This window comes from Penaeus monodon, chromosome 19, assembly GCF_015228065.2.
Source record: "Penaeus monodon isolate SGIC_2016 chromosome 19, NSTDA_Pmon_1, whole genome shotgun sequence".
In the NCBI taxonomy this organism is placed as follows: Eukaryota; Metazoa; Arthropoda; class Malacostraca; order Decapoda; family Penaeidae; genus Penaeus; species Penaeus monodon.
Window position 1 is genome coordinate 18,063,004 of NC_051404.1, and position 374 is coordinate 18,063,377.

The window sequence follows — 374 nt, forward strand, 5'->3', positions numbered from 1 at the left end:
TTATGTGGAAAAATCAGTAAAAAGGGAGATAATGATTAGACTGAAGAAATTGCACGTCTTGCAAAGGTGAAAAAAATGTGAGTTGGTTGATTAAGGAAGTTAGCCTTTTTGAAGTTGTGGTTATTGATATAACTTTATTATCCTGGTCATTTTCATTCTTAATGTTGCGATTTAGTTGATGGAATTCGTGCAGTTGTTTATCTTCGAAAAATAATTGATGATATTAATTATCACTATAATGATAACGTTTATTTTTTTTATTAACATCATAATGCATATCATTACTTATCACCTTAGTGATCATAAACATACTTTAATCACACTGGATAATATAATCAAGTTATCCATCATAATCATGAAATTACATCACTACC